Raw genomic sequence first — 6240 nt, 5'->3', positions numbered from 1 at the left:
AGCCAAGGCTTAAAGCTGCAGGTTGTTACTACATTTCCCTATGACAGTGACTCTTGAGGGTAGCTGAGAAGTCATTAAGGTTTTGTAGAAACTAGAATGAAAGGCACAATAAAAACTCTAACTGTAGGTATTGCTATTTAAAAAAAAAATCGAAGCCATCTGACTGTGCTGCTGAAACTGGCAGAGCCACTATACCAGGGCTTCAAAATCTGTTTGCTAAACAGACCCATGGAAGTTCATAATCAGGGAAAAATGGACTTTATATATGTACTTTTTTTCCTAAACTGACATTTTCAGCTACCATTTACTATTTTTTAAAAAAATATTTTAATTGTAATTGTAATGGAAGTTTACAGAAAAATTAGATTTTCATTTATTCATAATTGGTCCTTCCCCCCATTCCTTCTCCTTCAAGCATTTACTATTATTTATAAAGCAAAGTCAAGCTGTAATTTTAGCTACTACTTCAGAACATACATTTACTTAATATAGGCATAATCATACTTCTGGAGCAAAAATATTTTTACTAATATAAAAATTACATTTCATACTGATTAAAATTTCTTTGTCATAAATTGTTGAATTATAAGCCGGTTAATGATGTGTTGGATATATTACCGCAAACTTATCAATTTACTAGTTTAATTTTTTTCCCCTCACTTTTTCCTTCTAGTTTGCCAGAGTTTGGATACCTGATCCTGAAGAAGTTTGGAAGTCAGCAGAGCTGCTCAAAGATTATAAACCTGGAGATAAAGTCCTCTTACTTCACCTCGAAGAAGGGAAGGTAAGAGTCTTGCTTTAGTTTGTTGTTTTGGAATCAAGTGAAAGGAGGTCAAAGTATAAGTTGAGTATAACATGCTTGAGCTCAAATCGAAGTTAAATTTTGAGCAAATATAATATCTTTACTTAATAACTTGATAAGAATGGTAAACTCAATTTTCTGCCCTAAGAACATTGCTAATGACATAGGTTTGCAAAAATAGCAGATACTTTAAAAAATCCATTATTTTCATCTGTGATCTTATTTTATTCATGTCTTGTCCTCAGTATACCCCTGTTTAATTGTATTTTTTGTAGGCTAGAACTACAATTATATTATCTAAGAAAATGTAGCTGGAATAGATGAAGAATGTGGCATCATATTTGAGGAAGATTCATCAATTGTCTATATTATACAGATGGCACAACATTGTTTGCAGAAATGAAAAAGACTTGAAACACTTCCTGGGGATGATCAAAGACTATGGATTTCAGTGTGGATTACACTTTAACACCAAGAAAACAAAAATCCTCACAACAGTACCAGTACCAGTAGCTACATCATGATATATTTATTTGAGAGTCTAAAGGGAGCTGTGGTGGCCTGTTGGTAAGCTCTGTCGCCATCCTGGAGGCATGCGATTCGAATCCACCCACACCAAGGGAGAAGAATGGGCAATGTCCTCCCGTGGGATTAACTACCTCTGAAAACCCGCCAGAGGGTCAGCCAAGGATCGTTTCTGACTCAATGGTACACAACAACAACAACAACAATGGATATGACTTGTATTTATAGAGGCTAGCAAGTTCCAGGTCCATGACACATAGATTTGAAGGCTAAAAAAAATCATCCAAAGTCAGCAAAGGCAGGCTGCTGGCTCAGATTCAAAGAACCTAAGAGGTGATGAATCAGAAACAAAGTTGATAATCAGTCAAAAAACAAGCCTCCTCTACAAGACTTCCTTATATATTTGATTTAGGTCACACCTGCAGTGAAAATCTTATTCAGCTGACTGCTTATATCAAATCTTATCAAAGTAATGATTGTACTACATCAAGACTCATCAAACTGCTAAAGTAGAGATATCTGAGATGATTCACAACCTAATAATAATCAGAGTTGTTGGGAGATTGGGTGAAGCGAAAAACAAAACAAGCGAACAAAAATACAAAAAAAACCAAAGTTGTTAAGATGTCCGTGCTAAATCTCAGTACTATCCAAAGCTATCTATAATCAATGCAATTCCAATAAGAATTCCAATAACATTCTTTACAGAATTGGAAAAGCTAATTTTCAATTTTATATGGAATGGTAAGAGATATTGAATAACTAAAGGCAGTGTTGAAAAATAATATTATATTTAAAATACAAAAAAAGAATGATATCATACTTCCATAATGGTATCAGTTTTAGGACTAAGGTACACGTAATTCAGGCCATAGTCTTTCCGATCACTTGCTATGCATCTGAGAGCTGGACAGAGAATAAGGATGAGAGAAGAATTGATGCCTTTGAGCTGTGGTGTTGGAGAAGAGTACTGAACATCCCAGGGACTGCCAAAAGAACAAGCAGATATGTCTTGAAGAGAATGCATCCAGAGTGCTTCTTGGAGACAAGTATGATAAAGTTTTACCTCACATACTTTGGGCATGTTGCTAGGAGAGGCTATTCCTTGGAGAAGGATGTCATGCTTAGAAAGGTGAGGGGTTGGCGATAGAGAGGAAGACCCTCAATCAGATGGATTGACATAGTGATTGCAGCCAGGGACTCAAGAATATCAGGAATTGTGAGGATGGCATAGGATAGGACAGGGTTCAGATTTGTTGTTCACAGAGTTGTTATGGGTTGTACTCAACTTGAAGGCACCTAACATAACAACAGTAACAATATATAGCTACAGTAACAAAAACCATTTGGTACTAGTATAATAACAGATATATAGACCAGTGGAATAGAATTGAGGGTGCAGAAATAAACTTTTGTATTTTAGTCAACTGATTTTTTTGTAATGATACTAAATCCACTCTGTGGTCAGAGAAGCCTCTTAGGGGAAGCGGAAAGGGGAAGGGGATGGAAAAAGGAGAAGGATAGAAATCACTAGGATAGCAGAGTTTAGTGGGTGAGTTGGGGGGGGGAGCGTGTGAAGGAATAGGAAAGATTCAATAGGGACTGGAAACGATAGGATAGTTCAAGAGTAATTACATAAAATACAATATATATGAATGATTTTGTGAAAACATAATGTGGATGAAATAGTATATAAAATAATGTAAATGAAACACAATTTAAACAAATAAAAATATAAATGGTGTTAGGTACACAGGAATTTCTACATGAAGGAAAGTTAAACTGGATCCTTGTTTCTCACACCATACAAAAACAAAACTATTAAATTCTTAGAAGAAAATGCAGAGACAACCCTGTCAGGACTAAACTTCACCGCATTTCTAAAAAGAAGGACAAATTAACATGAAAGCGGAGAATCAGATACTTACACACAGTGTCAGTTGCAGCCCTATTCATAATACCCAAAATGTGGAAACAACCTAAATGCCCATCAGTGTATATTGGTAAACAATATATGGCATATAAATATAATAGAATAATACTTAACCACTAGGAGAAGTGAAATCTTAATTCATGCTATAAGATGTATAGAACTGGAAGACATTGTGCTGAGTAAAATAAGTCAACCCCAAAACAAATGTTTGCATGTCCTACTTACCACTTACTAAAGTAGAATGTACTTGTTTTTATCAGCTGTGTTAAAAGTCATTAATCTTTAATTTTAACATTAGTAGGATGATGTGTACATTAGTACAATCAAGTTTAAGAATAGGAAACAGTAAGTAAAATTGCTGTTGTTGTTGTTATATGCTGTCAAGTTTAGTATGACTCCTAGCAACCCTATGGACAAAAGATCTGAACCCTGTTCTATCCTGTGCCATCCTTACACTGCCTAACACACAAGAGCCCATTACAGCAGTCACCATGTCGATCCACCTGCCTGAGGGTCTTCCTTTCCTTTACCAACCCTCCACCCTTCCCAGCACCAAGTCCCTCTCCAAGGAATAACCCCTCCTAACATGCCCAAAGTATGTGAAGTGAAGCCTCATTATTCTTGCCGCCAAAGAGCACTCTGGCTGCACCCTCTCCAAGACGTATCCGATTCTGTTGTTGGCCGTCCATGGGATGTTCAGTGCTTTTCTACAGCACCACAGCTGAAAGGCATAAATCTTTTTCTGTCATCCTTGTCCGTTATCCAAATCTCAGATGAAGTGCAAGTAATCAGACACACCATCGTTCTCAAATTAATATCATTACTCCTCAGTAATTTGAAGAAGTCCCTAACATGAAGATTTTCCCAGTGCAATACGTCTCCTTATTACCTGACTGCTGGTACCAAGAGTGTTAATTGTGGATCCAAGGAAAATGACATTATGAAAAATGTCATCTGCTCTAGTTACCTTCTCCTTTAGTCTTCTGTGCCCTCTGGAGAGAAGAAAGAAGGCAGACACCAGTAGGACTTTTAGAATCATAAGATTTAAAACTCAAACTTGTTTTTGAGTTGATTATGACTCATAATGACCCTCCATTGGGCTTTCAAATCTATACGTTTTATCTTTAATGATTTTTAAATTTTAATTGTGATTTTAATGAAAGTTTACAGAAAAGTTAGATTCATTTATTCATTTTTGCACATTTTACCCCCTCTTTTTCCCTTCCCCCCTCCCCCAGTTCACTTTTTTAAAAAAAAAAAAGATTCATTGTTGCATAATTACCTCCCTGCCCCACCCCTCCTTCCAGTCCTCTTTGCAATGTACCTCTTATTCTGGGCTGTTGCACACATAATGCCTAATCATGTATTTCTTTTAAAATGTTGCTGCAAATGACGGCAATGCATAAAAAAAAATGTGTTTCTAAGCACCGTCGTCAGTTTAAAATTGCGCAGCAATGTGTTAAACAATTCTTTCCTTCATCTGTTCCAAGTATATAAATTTTAAGGAGAGGAAACTGCTGTCATTGTCCCAAGAAGCCGCTGGTGGATTTGAATCACTGCAGATGTCTTTTGGTTAATAATACAACAATGTATAAACAATGTATCACCTGACTTTTTTGTAATTATTGAAGAGTACTTTTATTTGGTCATGTCCAGATATTTTTAGGGAGCCGGTTCTGCCCTTGCAAGGCCAATTCCAAGAAGAAAATTGTGATAAGGAAGTTCTAAATAATGAAGGAAATCAAAGATTAAAAGAAGACACCACAAGACCAATAAACAACACAAACCTGATATAAGAAGAACTGATACCTAGCTACCCTGCCAACCATTCTGACCACTCACACACCACAGTAGAAAGTCCAAAATAGTATGGGAGAAAAATGGAGAACAGATTCCAATTCCTAAAAAAAGCCCATATTTACTGGGTCATTGAGGGCTACAGGAATCGCTGAGCTATTGCTTTAAGATCCTGTTTGAATTTGGAACTGAAGCCATTCCCAAATAATCGATTGTTCTTATAAACATAAACCTGTGAGTAGTGGACTCTCTTAAGTAGATCAACAACCACATGTGCCCAAATGGGCAACGTGTACTCAGAAGCAAAAATGAGATGATAAAGGACAGGGAGGCTAGGGTCATATAACCAGGGTGAACAGAATGGAAATAATGAGAACGCTGACACATCATGAAAACTGTAACCACTGCCACTGAACAGTAGGTAAAAAACTGTTAAATGGGGACCTAATTTGCTGTGAAAAATTTCACCTAAAGTACAATAAAATATTTAAGGGAGGAAAGTTAGAGATGATTCCTACTTGTATTATCATATCTTCTCTAAATTTATCTTGTTTCAAACCTCTTCCCATGCTCAAGACTCTGTCCTCTCATGAAGACGCAGAGCTTTCTGTTTGAACTTCTGGCCTCATCTTGCCCACCCCCCCATGAAGAATAGTATCTATGTAGTCATGAAGATTCAGCATCACCTGGGACTCACTGCTAACACTAGATTTAACTCTATATTTTCATGTCATTGGGAGTAAACATAAATAAGCTGAAAAAGAAACTGTAGTGAGACAATTTATATCATTCACTAGAGAAACAAACAAACAAACAAACCACAGGTCATTGTGATTGAAAAAGTCAATGCAAGGACTAGTCAGCGTTCAGGAAATACCTTCAACTCTAGTAAACAGACATATAGGCAGAGAGAGATGTTAAGAGGGAAATTCTAAAAATGTGTCTCTTTAGCATCTTCCATTCCAAACGAATTTGAATGCTTGCCCTCTACATAGCTCTTCAATATTAGCAAAAATGACTTTTTATAAAGCCAGCTTCCCCCTCCCTGCAATTAAATTGAATCTATTTCCTTTTTAATTTAACATACATTGTTGTTGTTGTTGTTATGTGCCGTCCAGTCGTTTCTGACTCATAGCGACCCTATGCACAACAGCCCTAAACCCTGCTCTATCCTGCGCCAACC

At 36.6% G+C, this 6240-nt stretch overlaps 1 protein-coding gene across 3 annotated transcripts in view; it reads left to right on the top strand.

The window, feature by feature from the left end:
- Positions 1 to 677: 677 nt before the first annotated feature.
- MYO5A (myosin VA (heavy chain 12, myoxin)) overlaps positions 678 to 6240 on the top strand; it is a 163530-nt gene continuing 157967 nt past the window's right edge. For 2 of the 3 annotated variants that reach the window (XM_006898239.1, XM_006898238.1), the window contains exon 1: positions 680 to 784. The gene's annotated coding sequence lies outside the window, so the exon portion shown is untranslated. Of the gene's footprint in view, positions 785 to 6240 lie in introns of all 3 variants that reach the window. The other variant, XM_006898237.1, reaches the window with a different exon arrangement.

The sequence above is a fragment of the Elephantulus edwardii genome, unplaced genomic scaffold (assembly GCF_000299155.1).
Source record: "Elephantulus edwardii isolate Elephantulus edwardi_28Jun2011 unplaced genomic scaffold, EleEdw1.0 scaffold00225, whole genome shotgun sequence".
Lineage (NCBI taxonomy): Eukaryota > Metazoa > Chordata > Mammalia > Macroscelidea > Macroscelididae > Elephantulus > Elephantulus edwardii.
Note: the sequence above shows the minus strand (reverse complement) of the source record. Positions and strands in the feature narration are given on the sequence as shown.